This window comes from Polypterus senegalus, chromosome 1 (assembly GCF_016835505.1).
Source record: "Polypterus senegalus isolate Bchr_013 chromosome 1, ASM1683550v1, whole genome shotgun sequence".
Lineage (NCBI taxonomy): Eukaryota > Metazoa > Chordata > Cladistia > Polypteriformes > Polypteridae > Polypterus > Polypterus senegalus.
In genome coordinates this window covers 177,109,163-177,129,698 of record NC_053154.1, presented here as the reverse complement: position 1 = coordinate 177,129,698, position 20,536 = coordinate 177,109,163, and positions in this window count along the sequence as shown.

Genomic DNA, 20,536 nt, shown 5'->3' with positions numbered 1-20,536 from the left:
ACCTGGGCTACCGCCCTCCTGTAGTGAATCATACGGTAAGTACCTTTTCATGTCAAAAATGTTTTGTCGTCAGATGCTATCGAGGAAGCGAGAAAGTCATAAAGAAATTTCTTTGTGTACATTTTTCCCTTTCGTCTCCACATCAATCATAACCCCACAGGGAGGGCAGAGGTGGCGGGAAGAACATGAAAATGCCATCTTCGACACGTTAATCCTGATAAAACTGATTACTGCGCGCCATCACAAGAAGAGGAAGATGAAGAAGAACTTGCAAATAACGAAGCAATCATTACCTATTCAGACGACGAGTAGATGGTAAGTACTGTACTTTATTGTATCTTATCCAGTCTCATGTCGTAATGTATACGTATATGCGTGAATTTGGAGCTTATTGCATTTCCTTATGTTCCGCAGGGGACTTGTCGGGCTGATGAGCGCTTTCGTGCGAAATTCGGACTGGTGCAGGCCAGTGCTGGTAGCATCATTGGCAAGAAAGTTGACGTCTACCGTACCTGTTTTTCATGCTTACGGTAGTACCGTACATATATTGCTTTAATAAGACCATATTGCTGTACTGATAATTTCATTAAATCCTGAAATGTTCATCCGGTGTTGTTGCCTACATTTTGTGACCGTAAATACGGTACCATACCATATTTTACTGCCAAATGAATCCCGTTTACCCATCACCATTCCGTCTGTGAGGCGAATAATAGCCGGTCTCCAACAACCGCCGGTCACTTTTAAACGGCAGGCCGTCTGAATAATTTTTTGAATAAACGCCAGGGCTACTATTGGAAGATATACGGTATGTGTTGCCAGCAAGAAATAAAAGATTCCAAAAACGTTGGCGTATGAAACTGAGAATTTTAACATGAGATACTTTCAAGTCATGCCCTACTTACAATTATTTTCAAACCACAGTCATCTAACCTCAGTCACGTGAATGCTTTTGGCAGGCACACTTCCTGCACTACAGCTCTTATAAATTTTATCAGGACAATAATTTTAAACATTCTAGATGACACATCAATGACTAAATGAAGAAGAAAGAGCATGGACAAACATTCAAAAAAATCGTTTTATTTATTAGAGAGAGAGAAACGATTTTCACTCAAAGGCATTTATACGTTGCGTTGTCACAATGTAAGTCCAAACACGGAATCAAAATTCAATGCGATCTTGAAGAATAGTTAATTCCAAATATTCTTTTTAACTAAAGTTTTAAAGTAAAAGTGAAAATAATGAATATTTAACAATTTCCATGATATTAACAACCTTTTAAAATTGTATATCCAGTTAACCAAACCTGGATGGGTGAGCGAAGCGAGCAGGGGGCTGAGCCCCCAAGTCATTTAAAAATAAAATTTATCACCCTACCAATATTACAAAATCCTGACAGTTCCCTTTCTTTTCAATTAGAGGTAAGTGCCTCAAATATTGGAGTGTGTGCAATACTTTCTAAGGCGTTTATGGTAATATCTGAGGAAAACAGGTTATTAGGCACAAAATTAGCTCTTGGGGAATGGCATCAATGGTTAGAGGAGAAGGAGTTGTCCCTTGTTACTTATATGGGTAAGCACAGCATGTGTTTATAATCTGCAAATAAATAAATTTGTGACTGATACATTTCTCTCTGAAGCTTTAGACCTTATTTTTGAAATAACTAATATAAGAGGTCAAAAGGTCTGGAATTTGTGTTGGAGGCTTCTCATTATAATTCATTACATAGGGTCATGACTCATTATTGGCAGGTCAGCCAATAATTTTTAAAACTCAATAACCGATTAAGGGATAGTTTGGTAGTCATCCATAAGATGAAATAAACAAAAATATGTAATGGCCTATGAAGATTGTAAGATCCATAAATGCAGCACAGTCTTCCAGTGACTTCAAACTTTTCCTCTACTGTGTAGACTTTAGGAGGAAATTACTATAGATTTTATTACAGATATGTCTTTGTCAACAACAAACAACCAGATGTTCTGTACTTTTAAAAATATTGCATCAGTCACATCTAGGCATGTCCAAGGTGAAAGGCTTAGCTCAAGCTTATTTATGATGGCCAAACATGGGTCAGAATATAAATAAATAAAAGAATTTGGTTTAAAAAGCATGTTATATTTTGTGGGATCTCTTTCTAGTCTTGTTTTAATCTCTATCAAGACCTCATATTTTTACTTATTGATTATATTATATTTTACTTATTTACTGATGCCTTTATCCAAGTTGACTTAAAACATTTGAAAGATTAGTTATATTTATTTTATTTTTTCAGTTGTGGGATATACCTGTATATCAATTTATTAAAAAGGAAAGAATAATGTTCAACTGCGGTGGGCTGGCACCTTGCCCGGGGTTTGTTTCCTGCCTTGCACCCCATGTTGGCTGGGATTGGTTCCAGCAGACCTTGTGACCCTGTAGTTAGGATATAGTGGGTTGGATGATGGATGGATGGATGGAATAATGTTCAAAAGAGTACAAAAACCAAATGAGAGATCATGAAGAGCAGCAAAGTTTCCAAAAGGAAGAACAAAAGGAGAGCCAAGCAATATACAGTATTTGAAGCATCTCAGGCCTTTAAACAGGTCCCCACCACAAACAACAGTGGCAATTTCAGCAGGCCCTACCCCCTTGAGCTTAACATCCAAGAATCAAGAAATATGACAAGTTAACAATAATATAAATGGAAGATAAAACAAAAAGTACAAAATATTGAATAAATGAGAAAAGATTAAATATAAAAATATCAAATTTAACAGGAAAGGAAGAAAATAATAACATAATTATGGATCAATCTATAAAGAATAACCAAATAAACAGACACATTACACAGAAGCTGAGAAGAAACCCTGGCTTAATTATAACAAGCTAATTATTGATTACTTAAGGCAAGCTCAGTTATGGGATGCACTAGCAACAGGAGCTCCTTCATGCCTATGGCAATGTGTTCATAATACCTCTGTTACTTTTACCATTAGCAATTTCAGAATTTTTTTGCTCTTTTTTGCTGCCGTTGTCTGTCATATTTCTTGGGCTTTTGTAAAAACCTAAATTTTTCTTTGGAATTAATAAAATACTATCTGTCTACCTCTCTAGGTACAGTATGTTTTATACCCCAATTTTATAAAATTGTTATTTTAGTTTAAAAACACAGAGCATTATTATGGTATGCTAACCAATCAAATATAACATTAAAATTAATACTGAAAATAAAGGGAAAATAGAAATACAGAAAGAAAAAAGAAAAAACAAAATAAGATTGAAGACCTACTGAGCCCCTAAAGTTCCATAACGTGATTTTTTTTAATCTTGTGCACACAAGTTAATCATCTGATCGACACAAGTTATTATTTTTTGGGAACAAGTTAGCTGTCATGTGGCAACAAGTCCTTTTCTTCATGTAGGCTTATGCTTACGCTTTCTAGGCCACTGTGGTAAGCTGCATTTAGACTTTTTAAAGAGTTTCTTTGATTTCTCAAGTATGTTTGAAATCTGACAACATTCATTGATTTATTCAAAACGTCAACTTGCTATGTTTTTGGTGGGTGAGTTGGACAAAGATTTCTGTAACTAAGAGACAATAGCCTACGCCTTGCAATTAGTGTATTTACGTATGGAAAAATGGCCCAAAAAATAAATAGTGTAACACTGTTTAGTTTGTAGACTGCACTGGAACGTGAAAGCCGTGTTGTCTACATCATTGTCTGTCATTTTTAAATGTACATCAAATAAGAAAAAATGATCTCGATATGGATTCCTTCACTATAAAATCTAAAGTTGGAGATTTGCAGTTAGGCTTCAGATGGTTGATCAGACCTTATTTTTTGTGATTTGTGCGGTCCGGATTGGTTCTCAAAGAGCAGGGTTGAGTGTGGGTGTACATCAGTTCATTAATCCTGACTCACCAGGTGAGGAGACACCGGGACATGCAGGATAAGATAAGGAACGTCCCTGTAAGTACACCTAAGCCTGTATCTGCACTTCTACCTTGTGAAGTTTTTTGATTATATGTAGGAGTATCTGCATCTATGGTTTTTACTTTTTTCCATCTCATTACGGAAAGCTGCTTTGGAATTAATGCTGGATTGTACTGTTTGTGCGGATGGTCGTGATATAGGTGAAGCACCATGAACAATACTTTTATTAGGCATTAATGCCAACAATATTAAAGTATGCATGACACAATATGCCGGCGAATAGATATTCAAATGATATCACTACATAATAACTGTAATAACCTGGTTTAAATTCTTTACAGCTGCATTTCCTTATCCTCAGTCATGGCTGATGAGAGATGAGTCGTCTTTGATGATGAGTGTAACTGACTCACAGTTTAAATGTTTTAAGTATGGCATCATGTCTTATGCAGAGACTGGTATTTGTTTAAATTTATATTTGTCATGGGTAGGGGGCATTCCTGGGCCATGACCTACTCCAATGAGTAATCGTGCCACCCCCATTCACCACTCATGCCTTGGCCAAACCTTTGGAGCCAAACGTTTTATTAATTTGTTTATATACATATGTCATATTAAATGAAAATTGTTTATTATTAAATGAAAACAAAAATAAGAAAGCACCCTACTGCATATATTTGCATATGGTCACTCTGAGAAGCATATTTTCCACAGGTGCGCAATGGACCTGAAAGGACTAGTTTGTTCATTGAGCATTTCTGATGCACTTAACCAGAAAATGCACAACTGATGCACCTTTAACACACAAAATCGGTTAATAGTACCAGGAAAAACCATATGGGTTAGAGAGCAAATTTCCATTCCGGATGCTGTGCAGTCCCACATCACTGGATTTACGGCTTGATACTGAGCGCAAACATTAAAACATGCGAGAGGGCTCACAGAGTTAGTCTCCGGGTAAAACAGGAATGTTTTAAGTGGGTTGGGCAATATTGGTATGAGGGATATGGGATATGAGTGGAAGAACTAAACACTTAGAAGGTTCAGCACCAACATTCATGGCATGTAGCTCTTCTAAATGTAAGTCATGCATTTAGTTTACGATATGATTCCAGCGTTGGGTTTAATAATGAACTATTTAACGATTACGCAACATTTTAAATTAATTTTTAGGTCTTTTTGCATTTACTTGCTAAGCCTTGAGTAGAGTTTATTTCAAATAGTGTTGTAATTACACCCACAGATGTGGGTGTGTGTGTTTGTGAGAGAAATTGAGAGAGAGATGGGGAGAGGATAAGAGAAAGATGTGGATTGCATGCAGGCTATATTTTGTGAAGTGAGGATGCACAGCCAGGCATGTGTGTGAAAGAGAGTTTGCAGCATTTCTTAAAAAACAGGAACTCTGTTCATGTGTTGGTTGTTGACAGTAAAGTCATATTAGCAGTTATCCTAATGCCCCTCCTCACATTGGATTTCTTCTGATGCCAAGACATGGTTCTGGTCATAGGGCTAGTCATAATAGCCTCAATGAGTAAATGAAAATTGTTCTACAATATCTGTTTATTCTTTCACAGTTAGGGAAAAGGAGTCATCAACCCTTTGTATTTTCTTCAAAAATGGAAGATTAAGGAAGCCATCATCTCCAAAATGAAGTTTGGTTTTATTGAATAAATACAAATTTGCAGATAATGTGTATTTTTCAGCTGTATCAAGTTTTAATTATGAAATAATTAAAAAGTAAACAAAATTTGGAATATGTGCTGGAATAATGGTTTTGTATATTTTCACACACTTCTTATGATTTCATTACTTACTGTATTGTTTATTTATTTCATGATTGCTGGTATATGACACACCATGAAAAAATGACATCAGTCAAGTCACCCATCAAAGTTAGTGGTTGGTCATCTGATTGGTTACATTGCATTGAAAGTCTTGACAAATCAATGCAGTCGTTCCAATGTCCAAACAACATACAGAAATACATGTATTTGCATTTCTGGAAACAATTACCACTGCTGAATACTAGATAGACTATAATTATCAATTTCCAAACGTGAAATAGACTTATTAATGATCTTGTTGTTAAGGTATAAGCTACTAACCTTTTACTGCATAGTAACAGTGCCTTCCACTTAGAATTTGGCCTTGATGCATATTGGTTGATGATTGTTTCACTGTTCTGATTTCATTCTTTTTATTCACAATGCATTCTTCTCTGTGTAAAGAAACTCCAATTCGGTTCACTCTGCTGAAATAAGCAATTGATTTAGCTCAGACTCCAGAACTTGGCCTCCACATTTAATAGGTGCCAGACTGGTGCACGATATACCAACAATCATAAAATAAATACATGACACAATAAATACTTAAAATATTGAATTCAATTGTTGCAGATAACAATTGTTTTTTATTTGACTTACTTTTTAGTTATTGTATACTGACAGAAAATGCATTCTGCTCTCTGAATCTTATATATTTTTACTCAAAAAAAGAAAGAAATCACAAAAGGATCACAAAGGCATATTACTGAGCTGTTGCCAGGATCATATTTTCCTTTTGGTGTTTAGCATCTATAGGCTCTACTATGCTTGTTTATTTAAAACTAGAATGGATTTGTGAAAAAATATTAGGTCACAACTTAAAAGTTAGATAAATTTTATACACCGTGATGTACCGCTCTCAGAACCGGCACGATTATAATACACGCTGCCCTATTTGAGAGGCAGCAAAAAGAAAAAGAAAACAAATAATCCGGGGCGTGAGTGACCAACACTACTTTTCTACTTCACCACTTCAATTATAGAGATACACCAGAGAAAGCAGGATCAAGCAAAAATGATTATTGGCAGACAATATATAGGATCACTGTAACAACGAACAAACCTTATATACATAATATCGCGCTACAGCACTTTCCTTCACCACACAAATCATAACACCAACACTTGAAAGCATACATTACTAATAAAGACTTGAACAAATGGAAACACAACCAAAAAACCAATGGATTTATAGTCCTTTAAATCTGTACGGAGCGTTGAGCTCAGTCTGTAGTGGGGAATGAGAAGCCGACCATATCTCTTGTTCCGGGAAACATTCTGATTAACAGTTCCTTGTGCTGGCCCGTCAAGTCCTCTCCTGTATTCCTTCCTCCCGAAAAAAAAAAATTTGCTTGGAAATGAACCCGGGTTCACCTGACGATATCCAAGAGGTGTTAATCCTTTCCCTTGTGCCTTTTTCTGTTATGGCCTCCTTCTCTCTCCTAGCTCCTTCTCTTCCCTTTTTTCCCGCCACCTATTTACATTCGCATAGCTCCTCCCCGTACAGTCTGTTGGCCCTCCAAGCCAGGTGCTCCCCTCCCTCTGTATAAAGGGCCGGCCCTAAACATAAAGGCATACCACATAACCAGGTATGGGAAAAGGTACAAACTTACAGGTACATATCCATATTTCATTTGACCGTTACAGTGATAGTCACTAAAGATGGTTATGAACAGAAGCAACTAACAACTGTATCTTTTTAAAACAGGGCTCGTTGTATATTCTTGTATATAAAATAAAGAATATTAATAGCCAGTATATTTATGAGTAATGGCAATGCTGATTTATTTATAGAGCACATTTAAAACAACAACAGTAATGATGTTGTCAAAAATACTTAAAACTGAAAATAATAGGTTGATTCTTTATTTTTATTTAATGTGTGTCACACACGTGCGCATGGGAGGCAGCTAAAGGGCTTGAGTGAAGGCAGTTCTGAGGCATGCCGGGATGTGGCAGCCCTGGGAGACTCCACCTGGCTCTCTTGACATCACTTCCGGGACCGAACCAATGGAAACAGACCTTACCGGCTCCGGCCCCCCTGATGTCACGTCCGGGCCTGATCCAATGAGTGACAAACACGTGCCCGATCCTTATGACCTCACTTCCTGTCTTCCTCTTTAAAAGCCTGCCCTTTTTTCCCTTTTCCCTCAGTCTTGTCTTGGACTCGTTGTATGCACTTCAGTGCTGCATCTCTATGAAAAGAACGACTTTGCAGCCAGGTTTCGAGATTATACGGGTGGCTGCCCCAAATCTTTCTTTGAGTATGCCTCAACTTTGTGACATGTGATTTATTTGTTTCTCTTTTTCAGTGATGTACTGAATAAATTTTTGGGTATTGTACTTTTCAAATTATTACCAAATTCTATTCCTTTTATATTGTATACTAATCCCTTTAAATATGTCCTTAATTCCATAATTCATACTGCTGTGATTCCTCTTATGTCCAATCAAGATTTTGCCAAGTTCATTCAAAGTTATGGTGACAGTATGGCAGTTGTGGCCTTTTGTCGTAAACATCAGTCATCAGATGGAGACAAGATGGACAGTAAACTTAACTTGTTAGAGAAAGTAAGATCAAGGCTATGCAACCCTTACACAAAGAGAAAACACATGGGAAACACTTATGCTAAGAAAAAAACAGAAGAATCGAATTAGGCTGGATGAACTACAATAAGAATGGAGGTGAGTTTAAACAGGTTCAAGTTGCAAAAGGTGGAGAGACAAGACATATTAGCATAGAAATAAATACAACAGTAAGAGAGATCAAAACTGTGGCAGAGAGCTTATTTTTTCCCAGGAGGGAAATCAAAGAATTTGGAACTCAAAAATCTTCACTCTGATGTATGAGAAATCAGTCACAGGCTGACTGATGAAGAATGTACCGTTGAAGAGTTACGCATATAACAAGTATATATATAACAAGTTTATTATTCTTATTGGGATTCACTGGGTATGAGCATGTCAGAATAAAAAGCTGCTATATCCGTGTTTAGATGATGGGATCACCTGTTCTCTCACCACCCCACACCTCTAGCACCTTTTCTTTTTACTTCTTTTTTTCTTTTCTTAACCTTTGTCACTCTTTCCTTTCCTTCTTTTACCTGCTTCTGGAACTTTACATCCGCATGACACAATCACACAACTTTCCTACACTGTGTCAGCACACACACAATGCGCAAATACAAACACTGGATCATAATTATTACATTTCATCATACAACCACAAACACTCTTGGGTCTGTCTGATTATTATTATTATTATTATTATTATTATTATTATTATTATTATTACTATTATCAGCATTAGTATTATTATCAGCATTAGTATTATTATTATTATCAGCACTATTATTAATGTTATTATTATTATCAGCATTATTATTATTATCATCAGCATTAATAATATTATTATTGTTATAAGCATTATTATACATATATTTTTATTTACTTATTTATTGCTTTATTTTTTCAGATTAAATTATACATTTATTTACTTAATTTACTCACATGAAGGCACCATACATTAGCTAATCACACACACAACTATGGGTACACTAAGGTTTGTCAGTTGGAATGTTCATGGAACTGGCTCTAGAGAGAAGAGATTAAAGATTTTTGATCAGCTTAAAAGACTGCAGGCAGATGTTGTCTTATTACAAGAGACTCATAGGTCTGCCACAGTTGCAGATGAACTTAAAACATCTGAGTTTCCCAGACTGTTCTCTGCTTCCTATAACTCTAAACAAAGAGGTGTAGCTATTTTAATACACAAAAATACCAATTTCACAGTATTGGACACAGTCTCAGATCCAGATGGTAGATTTATAATACTAAAACTATCTATACAAAATCAAAGCTTATGTATTGTTAGCATATACTGTCCAAACATAGATGACCCGCATTCTTTCATAATTTTTTCTCTGTACTCTCCGAACACTTGGACTGTCCACTTATACTTGCGGAGATTTTAATTTTTGGATGGATCATTCTTCAGACAGGCTCAGTACAGCTGGGACTCAGCGCAATTGGCATTCCACTAATATAGTCAAACAGTATATGAGTGATTATGGGCTTTGTGATGCATGGCGATCTTTTATCCCAGCCGTAGAGAGTATACTTTTTTCTCACATGTTCATCACTCTCACTCACGTTTGGACTATTTTCTAGTCAGCAGCTCATTATTGGCTGACATTTCAGACACTGAGATACACCCTATAGTTGTCAGCGATCATGCTCCAGTTTCTTTAACTCTGTTAAATAAGAAAACAATCCCATCAGGTAAAACTGGAGGTTTAATACGTCACTGCTTAAAGATGAAGGTTTTGTGGAATAATATAAAAAAGAGTGGGCTTTATATTTAGAACACAATGACCTCCTGGAACATCAGCATCTGTTCTCTGGGAGGCAGGGAAAGCAGTGATGAGAGGTAAAATAATTTCCTTCTCATCACATAAGAAAAAATAGAAAACAAACGTATTCAGGAATTAGAAGAAATCATTAAGTCTCTAGAGGCATCCCCAGAAGAAGAATTACAAAACAAATTGCGTAAAAGTAAACTAGAACTTAAAGGAATTATTGACAAAAACACAATTTTAGCACAAAGACTACGAATAGAAAACTTTGAACACGGTAATAAATCAGGCAAGTTTTAGCCAACCAGTTAAAAATAAACAAAGAGAAAACCTGCCATATCTGCTGTTAAAGACTCAACTGGGAATATAGTATATGACCCTGAAAGAATAAACAACACTTTCAGAGATTTTTACAAAACCTTGTACTCACCACAGATTAACCCATCAGATAATGAGATCAATGAGTTTCTAGACAGGATAATACTTCCTAAATTATCAGATAGCCAAGCTACAGTCCTGGACTCGCCATTAACATCAGATGAGCTTCAGGAAGCTCTTAACTCCATGCCTAATAGGAAGGCTCCAGGTCCAGATGGGTTTCCAGCAGAGTTCTACAAAGAATTCTGGATCATTCTGGCTCCAACATTCTTCAGAATGATGAGTGAAATAGAAGAAAATGGTAGACTACAGCCAAACATGAATTCAGCCAACATTAGTCTCCTGTTAAAACCAGGCAAAGATCCTATATTTCCTACCAGCTATCGCCCAATTTCTCTTATTAATGTTGACCTGAAAATAATTTGTAAAGCCCTTGCAAAAAGATTAGAGAAGGTAACCCCTTTCATAATACATCCAGACCAAACTGGTTTCATTAAGGGGAGACATTCATCCACAAATTCACGTAGATTACTCAACTTAATAGACTTTTCTTATAGCAGAAACATGGAAACCAGTATATTATCTCTCGATGCAGAAAAGGCTTTTGATAGAGTTAACTGGAAGTTCTTATTTGCAACTTTACATAAATTTGGTTTTGGAAACTTCTTCATAAACTGGTTAAAATATTATACAGTTCACCAACAGCATGCGTCAGGACAAATGACCAAACATCAGATAGCTTCTGTCTTCAGAGGGGACCAGGCAGGGATGCCCCTCTCCCCTCGCTATTTGCTATATTTATTGAACCACTAGCAGCAGCAATCAGGCAAACTACAGTTATTAAAGGCATAAAGTGTAAGAACATAGAACATAAAATCAGTCTTTATGCAGATGACGTGTTACTTTATCTTCAGAATTCTCAATCCTCTCTCTCCCAGGCAATTGAACTAATAAACTCCTTTTCAAGAGTTTCAGATTATTCAATAAACTGGTTAAAATCCACAGTTCTTCCAATTAATTTCTCTTTTGTCAATTCCCTTAATACACAATTGGAATCAGGGAATATTACATACCTGGGCATTCATGTCTCTCCCAGGCTGGCAGATCTAACTAAACTAAACTACATCCCACTATTAAAGAAAGTGGAAGATGATCTTGCTAGATGGAAATCCTTACCGATATCACTTATGGGGAGGGTTGCCACAATTAAAATGATGGTTTTACCAAGAATCAATTACTTATTTTCTATGATCCCAAACAAGCCATCATCTGATTGGTTTAGATCCCTGGACTCCTCCATCACTAAATTCCTTTGGAAGGATAAACCTCCACGAATTAGCTTAAAAACACTACAGAAGACCAAAGATAGAGGAGGGCTGGATCTACCCAACTTCTATCATTATTTCTTAACCAACAGGCTCCAATATATACCAAGATGGTTGCAACATAACCCGCTGGATGAGTCCTGGTTAGATGTAGAACAGACACTTTGCAATACTATAGAGCTTTCGGACCTACCGTTTATTAGCTCAAAAATAAGAAAGCATGAAAGCTTTAAAAGTATTAATATCAGTACCTCACTGACAGCATGGTGGGAATATCTAAAAATGACAGAGTCTTCACTAATTCCATGCAGACGCACACCCATCTGGAATAATCCTGACATATTGCAAAACAATAAAATGATGAACCTCCCATACTGGAAAAGTAAAGGAATTCTATACATGGAACACATAGTTGAAGGATTGGATTTCATTCCATTTAACAGAATAGTCTCCCAATTTGGGATAGACAAGAATAGATTTTAGAATATCTCCAAATTAAATCAGTAGTTAAAGAAAAATTTAAGCTTTAAAGTAGAATTACAAACACCATCAAGGGTATTAGACTTCTGTAATCTCAAACACCCCAAATTACTGTCTAAAGTATATAAAACATTGACCAAAATAGATGATACAATAGCAATTCCTATAGGCAAATGGGAGGAGGATCTATTAGTTAGCTTTGATCAGACTTTCTGGTCCCAAACTGTTTAAAAACTTTTAAAACGATCAGAAACCCCAATTTACAACTAATTCAATACAAAATTCTACACAGAGTACACTATACAGGTCATCGGATGTTCAGGATGGGATTTGTGCCATCTGACACCTGCACACACTGCACAGACAACATTCCTGACAGTTATATCCACGCACTGTGGTCATGTCCACCTGTTCAGGGATTCTGGTATAGAGTATGTGAAGACCTGTCAAAGTGTCTGAAATGTGATATCCCAACTTCCCCCTCATTTTGCTTGCTGGGGAACCTAGAGGATGTCCCGATTGAAACAAATTTGGTTCACGTGGTTCTCACTGCCATATGCATCGCTAAGAAAACTATCCTCATAAACTGGAAAAACAAAGATAATCTTTGCATTAACCAGTATAGAAATCTTTTATTGGATCATATTACACTTGAGACAGCCTCTGCCTCCACTTCAAATCAATCTCTCTGGGCTCCTTTGATCGGTTCCATCACATAGCGATGATGGAGGGCCATTGATATTGTCCTGCGGGATGCTGTGGTTGGTGTGGTGGAGAGTCTGAGCTTGGAGTATCTGGAGGATCCCTGGGGGTGGGTTCACTAGGGGGGTCTTGGGCTGGGGGGCTGCTGCCCCACTCTGGTGGTGCTTGGGTTGCCTCGGGAGGTGGACTTCTGGTAGTTGTGTGTGGGGCTTTGGGGGGTCTTGACGATGGCTGCGGGTCGCTGCCTAGTGGCTGCATTGCCCCCACCTGGTGGCTTGGGGTATGAGGGCGGCCGTCCCCGGATGGGGATCTGGGTGGGGCCTTGGGGATTGGGTCCTAGCATGTACGCTGCCGGGAAGAGGGCCAGTACATGCGGCAGTGCCGGGCACTGGCTCCGGGAGCTCAGGCAGTGGCTAGATGGGCTGGGGCCTCCCTGCCCCGGGTGGATTTTGGGAACGGAGGTGCCTATTGGGGCCAGTAGGGGAACTGGCTCCCTGGAGGGCTCAGGCCCCTCAGCCATTCCTCCCCATCCTCAGACATTTCCCTCCTCCTGCTCCTTCACATCATCACACAAACATGCACATAGGGCCTTGGGGTGTGGGTAAGTCAGGGGGTGCGGGTATGGATCCCATTTCTGCAGTCCTGTGACAGCCTACCCCCCAATTTTATTTGCACATTAAACACTTCCATAAACAACATTCCACACAAATGCACACTTAGGGCCTTGGGAGTGAGCACACTTAACGGCATCCGGTGGGGGGAAATTTCAGCCTCACTCCGAGTGCCAGTGCCCACTTCCAATTTTAAACTGTACCTAGACACAGAGGGTTTTGGGGTTTTGGGGGGGAAGTGGGGCTGTGTGTTGGCATCAGCTGGTATAGGCCACATGATGCCAGCACTGCCCGCGCCTCCCCAACCACAAAATGCACCTCATCAACACGCATCAACAATACATTGGAGCCGGCGGAGGGAGACTAGAGGTCTTATCACACCTCTGTTCTCAGTTAGCTGCCTGGGGCTGGAGGCTAGGAGTGGGAGCTGGCCATCTGCCTGTGGTCTGGAGTGGTGGGTTGCTTTGCTCTGCGTTGGACGGGGGTGCCTGCTCATTATTACCCCAGCGGAACGGGGCTAACTCTGGTGTCCGGGAATGGTTGTGCCCCTGGTACGGCAGCACCGGGACCAGAGTTAGTAGGGTGTGTATGGGGAGTGTGAATGGATTTCTGGCGTACATCCTTGTAAGTCTTGGGTTGTAAGTGTATGTGAGAGCATGAGGGAGGGAGTGTATGACTGTGTTTGCGTGTGACTGTATATGTCAGGTGGGGTTTTGGACTCCTCCCCTCTCCTGGGTCATCTGGCGATGCTACAACATCTTCGCTTCCCTCCCCTTGCCACATTTTTATTTATTTATTTTTTAAGCATCTGTCTGGTGGAATCTGGGTCCCTGGGCTCTGTTGGGTCCTGCTGCTGGGTTCCGGGCCCGGCCGACTCGGGAGTGAGCGGCTGCGGGCGGGCCTGGGGGCTTGCCGTTGATATCTCCGGGGACTCTGCCGGCGGCTGGTTGTGGCCCCCCGGGGTGATCCTCTGTGCCTCGAGGGGGTGTTGGGGCTTCTCTGGTGACGGTCTCCCTGGGGTCTCCGTGCTCTGGGGTGACCTCTGGATCTCTGGGTTTGGAACTCCCTCCATCTTCCGCACATTTTTGGGGGCAGGTCCGTGGCCCTTCACACTCACTATTGGACGCTTCTATAGAGAAACCTTACACATACAAGCGTGCGTACACACGCAGGTACTCACATGGTGCTTTCATAAGTATGACTTGGACATCTTCAGCACATGACCTAAGGCTGTGGTTGGCCTTAAATGTCCTAATAATTATTACTGTGTGATTGTCAGCAAACATTTTTACTTTTATAGATCTTCATGTAGCTAATGCAGCAATGTTTTTGTCTTGTGGTGTTTTTGTGTGTCCCCCCCCTCTCTTTCTGCAGGTCTAGAAGCGGATTCTGGTTCATTTATTGTTTATTCTATAAGCAAAAAAACCCCTTCCCCCTTTACCTCCACCTCTTCCTCTCTTCTTTTTCTTTCACTTCTGTCTCCGTGTCCGGTTCGAATCTTAAAATCATCTGAAAATATTTCTAATAAAGTTTTGGTATCAGGCGTGACGTTAGCAGAAGCTATAACGCTCCACCTGAGATGAAAACTGTAAGGCTAGTCGCTAGCATTCAGACATCAATTCTGATTGCTTCACAGCCGAACAGGACACAGGAAAAAAAAAAAAAGAAGAAGAGTTACGTATATGAAAAAACTAAGGTGAAAATATGTAGACTATATCTTTGCACCAAGAAGCTGGAGAAGGTACACAGTTCTTGTAATGAAAGAAATGACAAAGCCATCATGTCACCTGAACATACACTTGAGGAAGCTGAACAACCTCATCCAGATGACACTCAACAGACCAGTGAAGAGCTAGTACCAAATGTCTTGATGGTTTTAGATGAGATACTTTTCAGACACAAATTTTAGGCAAGACCTGATGAACCAAACACTTTATGTCATGAATAAGCACAATGAATGGAGTGAGACAACAGGGAATACACTTGGGAGTATTCATACAAAAGCTGATTCAGAAAATAGCTTAAATGTGAGTAACAACCAGGATAAGGACAATGAGGTTTTCATAGGAGCAGTGTTTTTTGAGAGTGCATCTGCCAGTCTTGATGATATGATTCCAGTTGAGGATGTCAGTTCTGCTGTTGTTGTTGAAATAAGAAGAGGGTTTTGTCTCACTGACCTAATGAATTATGGAGCAATTATGAACCAAGAAGTTTTAATTAATATGAAACTTCCCAATGGATCTTTTGAAAAAGGAGTTGGCTCAGGTGTATTCAGAGATTGTTTATCTGAATTCTGGAATGATCTCTACAGCAGATGCATTGTGGTTGCCAATGTTAAGGTCCCCTACCTCAGACATGAGTACCAAACTAATGAGTGGCAAGATGTTGGAAGAATAATTGTTTAAGGCTGCCTTGGAGTAGAATATTTACCTATACACCTTTCTTTTCCATTCTTGGAGGAAGCCTTGCATGGTATCACCTACAGAAGTATCAGAGAATCTTTCATGTCCTATATAGTGATATAGTGATTAAAAAAACAATTGTGACAGTGTCTTTCATGCAATACAATAATGTTAACAATAGTGATAGCCTTTTATAATTCACAGCAGATAATGTCTATATAAACAGTGGCTGTTTAAATCATTTTAAATTTCCTGCCTTTCTAAATAAATGTCATGTCACTTATTTGATGCTATTTAAAATAAACAGATCACTGTGTAAATGAGTTCTTTGCAACTGATGACACAACAGTATAGCTTGTAGGCTAAAAAATCTAGTCATTACTTAGTTGTACTTTGTATGTTGATGGCAATCCTTTGTGTTAAATTAAGATCAACAGCTTCCAGAGTGCTTCTACTGGGGAACTGTAAGCCCAGTTCCTCAATAAATATCATACAAAGATCAAATATATCTTCATCACAAGGAATGCAACTGCAAAACACACATTGTCCTATGGACCTATCCAGCTCCCCATGATCAAGTGACATGGCACAGTCCTCAGTGTCCCACAAATTTGGGACAGAGTATATCACATTTGGGATTCCATGTGGCACATTTGGATTCTGCACAGATTCAATTTGCATTCCAGACATCCTTAATGCTATTCACCTCTTCCTAAAATTAAACATAAAATATCTAACTCCAAACAACATACTGAAAAATCACATTCATCATTAAGTTATATTATTAAAACTGATTTAAAAAATAAATTACAGATTGCACACAATTTATTTTGACCTAAATCATGCTTTGCAATAGTGTGTAATCACAGTCATCCATACCTGAATTATTCCAATCACGCACAGCTGAATTATGGCTTTGTCCAGGAAACCTCCATCAAATTCTCTTTCGTCCCATATCTCCGAATGGAGCTGGATCCAATATTACATACCTTCTTTCAAAAGGATGTCCTACCAACTCTCAATGCGCTGGTTTGCTGTACTCACCCTGGTGAGGTAGCCTCACTGTCCAGAAAATTCGTCTCCATGGCTCGTGCATAAAGCAGTTTTTTGTGCCATGGTCATTGCACACAAGTTTGGGACATTTACTCAGTGTTTCTAAAGCTTCTACAAAATAGCTTCCAATAACTCTCGGGTCACTGCTGTTTTTGTAGGCATTCAGCCAAATTATCTTTCGAGAGAAGCAGTTAATACACCCATTAATACACACACCAAAAGTTTTTAACTTGTCATATGAATCGATGTGCCATAGTTAATTGGGTCCCTTTGAGAAGTACTGTCTCCTGTGAAGTCTCCATTGCTGTTTGTATGCTGATCACTCAGAATCCAGTGCAACTAATATGACTCTAACTTCTTCTTTTTTTTTGCTTTAAGACCATTTTCTCGGCTCTTCAAGAAACATTCATCTGTACCCATGCACTTCCCCCGACCCTGTAATTGTTCCCTGATGAAATCAATGAAAGGTTCTAAATCTATGTAGTCCTTCCATTGTCCTTCAAAATGGGCAGGAAATTATTTCTGTTAATGAAAATCCTTTGTCTATGTGCAAGAGCACCAAGAATTTCCTTGTATGTCATTCCAAGATGAAAGTAAAACTTGATTAGTTGAATTCTCTCCATTATTCCATTCTGTGGTGTCTGTGTGTATCTGACGTCCTTAGATTTGCATATGAATTTATAGTAAATTATCTTGTACGCATGAGTTATTATCATGTGGAAACAAGTTATAATTTTGTGGGTGCAAGTTATTTATCCTGTGCACACAAGTTATTTATCTTGTGGGAACAAGTTTTTAACCTGCACACACAAGATAAAAAAATTTCACCTTATGGGGCTTTAGGGGCAAAAAAAAAACCAAAAAAAAGTAACTTTTAAATATAATTGAACAATTATAGCATAAGAAAGTCACAGGCTAATGCTAATTTTAAAATAATTTTGATTAATTCTTTCTGTGTTTTTAAAAAGTTCTGGAAATATTCTATAAGAGAGAATTAGATTTTTTGCAATTTGAGAAAAAAAAAAAGAATTTCACTTGCCCACTGAGTTCTAGAAAATTGGTTGTGTTCCTTCACAACTGAGCAAGATCAATCTGCAAGCTAGTAGTGTGGTATAGGCAGTTACAATCAATTTCTGCCTATGCACTTTAATGCCATCTGGGACTATACCAAATGTTGCCATTAATGGATTAGCAGTGATTTTGACATCACGGCTGTTTGAGAAGTTTGAGAAGTAAAGATTTTTGTTCAAAACGATGTAAATTTAATACATTGCCAAAACATGTGGCCTAGTGATGCTGGAGCTAGATGGTAGTGGCAGGTGGGATCTTGCCTTGGGTACATTTTCCACAATTTTAAATGAGGTGTGATTGATGAAAGACATTTAGTTGAATTATGGAATGCTTGGCGTAAACATAACTAGAATATATTCTATGGTTCGCTGAGATCCACAGCTTTTCTGAGATGCCAATTTAAAGGTCCTTTTCCCACTCGTACCTAGGATCTGTGAATTGAATATTCCTTAAACTATTTTTATATATTGTTGCAATGCTGTCTATCAAGACTAACCAGAATGGTCTCTAGGATAGATATAGGTGCAAGATGTGGAAAGCTGGGTGGTGTTTTTTTTAACAAAATTTGTAATTTTTATATAAGAAAGAAAGTGTGCAGCTGAAAAGTTAAATACAGAGCGTAATTCCTCATTAGGTGCAATGCATTGTCTATATAAAGATCTCTAAGTATCTTAAGCCTTAGCATTATTCCTACATTAAACACTGAGCAGTTCTGAGAAGGTGGAAAAAAGTGATTAAAGTTCATAGGACAAACAGATAAGACCTTCCCTACCTTGAAATGTACCCACCACATAACTGTGGACAACTATACTGCTGGTAAAATGACAATAGTTAGTATTCATTGGAGGACAGAGCAGGACATACAAGGAAGATTTAGAGAATGATTTGTTTTTTTTATTTCAAGCAAGGCTGGTGTGAATAGAACATTATTCATTTCTGCCAGTATCCAGGATTTTATTGTATGTGTAGTCACAATTTGGATGTGTGGCCATTTCAAATTGCAAGTCAATGATTTTATAATTGAGTGTATAATTTTTTATGTATATATAATTTCTCAAATAGATATAGTATCTTAGGAAGAATGTTCATTTTGACAGTTTTAAAATCTCCCTGCTAAGGCAGAGATGTAGGGTGAACAATCTGTTAACATCTTGTTAGATTTTATCCATAGTACTTATACATTTTATTGAAAAAAAGATCTTTATATTTACTTTTGATAGTTATATCTAGATATTCAAACTGTTTTAATAATATTAACTCATACCTATCCAATTTAATATGATGTGCTAGCAAATACTGTAGAGAACCCAGCCACAGGGGATGCACAAACCAATGTGTTTCTTCATGCCGGTCTCAACCCCGGATAAACAGGGAGGGTTATGTCAAGAAGGGCATCTGGTGTAAAATTTTACCAGATCCATATGCGGACAACACTACAGATTTCCATACCAGATCGGTCGAGGCCCGGGTTAATAATGGCCACCACCAGTACTGTTAGCCAACAGAGTACTGCCGGAAATTGGGCCACTGTTGGCCGAAGAAGGTGAAGAAGAGGGTGGAGACATGTCTGGAGGCAGGAGGAGAGGTAGGAACTTTGAATGTTGGCAGTATGACTGGTAAGGGGAGAGAGTTAGCAGACATCATGGAGAGAAGGAAGGTTGATATATTATGCGTGCAAGAGGCTAAATGGAAGGGGAGTAAGGCCAAGTGGATTGGAGGTGGATTGAAATTGTTCTATCATGGTGTGGATGGGAGGAGAAATGGGGTAGGAGTTATTCTGAAGGATCAGTATGTCAAGAGTTTTTTGGAGGTGAAACGAGTGTGAGGCAGAGTAATGATTATGAAGCTGGAAATTGGAGGTGTGATGATCAATGTTGTTAGTGCATATGCAACGCAAGTTGGGTGTGCAATGGGCAAGAAAGAATATTTTTGGAGTGAGTTAGATGAAGTGATGGACAGTGTACCCAAGGGACAGAAAGTGGTGATTGGAGCGGATTTCAATGGGCATGTTCGTGAAGGGAACAGAGGAGATGAGGAGGTGATAGGTAGGTATGTTGTCAAAGAGAAGAATGAAGAAGGTCAGAGGATAGTACATTTTGCCAAAAGGATGGACATGGCTGTGGTGAATATGTATTTTAAGAAGAGGGAGGAACATAGGGTGTCGTACAAGAGTGGAGGAAGATGCACACAGGTAGATTACATCCAATGCAGAAGAGTTGGTCTGAAGGAGATTGAAGACTGCAAAGTGGTGGCAGGGTAAAGTGTAGTTAAGCAGCATAGGATGGTGGTCTATAGGATAATGTTGGAGATCAAGATGAGGAAGAGAGTGAGGGCAGAGCCAATGATCAAATGGTGGAAGTTGAAAAAGGAAGACTGCAAGATTGAGTTTAGGGAAGAGGTGAGACAGGCACTGGGT